Source organism: Triticum aestivum, chromosome 6D, assembly GCF_018294505.1.
Source record: "Triticum aestivum cultivar Chinese Spring chromosome 6D, IWGSC CS RefSeq v2.1, whole genome shotgun sequence".
In the NCBI taxonomy this organism is placed as follows: Eukaryota; Viridiplantae; Streptophyta; class Magnoliopsida; order Poales; family Poaceae; genus Triticum; species Triticum aestivum.
The window spans coordinates 400,799,709-400,800,314 of NC_057811.1; positions in this window are offsets into that span (position 1 = coordinate 400,799,709).

Below are 606 nucleotides of genomic sequence, written 5' to 3' on the forward strand. Positions count from 1 at the left end.
TAAATTTGCAAAAAAAAGCAAATTTGATTATATTTTCAAATAACAAATTTGATGATATTTTTTAAAAAATCATTACTGTTTTTATAAAAAAATATTACTGTTATGATTTAAACAAGTTTGAACATATTTAAACACAAATAAATGTCAAACAGCATTTTAAATGCATAAAAAAATTGGGGAGCCTGGGAATCAAACCCAGGACCTCCTAGTGTGTGTGCTGCGTGCTGACCAGTCGGGCTAGTGGGCGTGTTCTGATGGAAATAGGGTTAGGTGGAATATAACCTGACCAGTCGGGCTAGTAAGTAAAACAAAATTCTAATGGCGCACCAGGGGGAGGTGCGCCATTAGAATCGACGTACTTATGGCGCACCAGGGGGAGGTGCGCCTTTAGAATCGACGTACTTGTTCCCCTCGCACTGTCGCCTCCCTCCCTCCCTCGCTCGCCAGATCCCCCACTCCTCGACCCCAAACGTACGCCGCCGCCCCCTTGCTCCACCCCCTCCGTCCGCCGCGCCTGCACGTCGTCCGCCGCTGTGGTCTTGCGCTGCCTCGACGCCGCCGCCCGACCCCCACCGGACTCCACCCCCGCCCCAGCACGTACGTCCC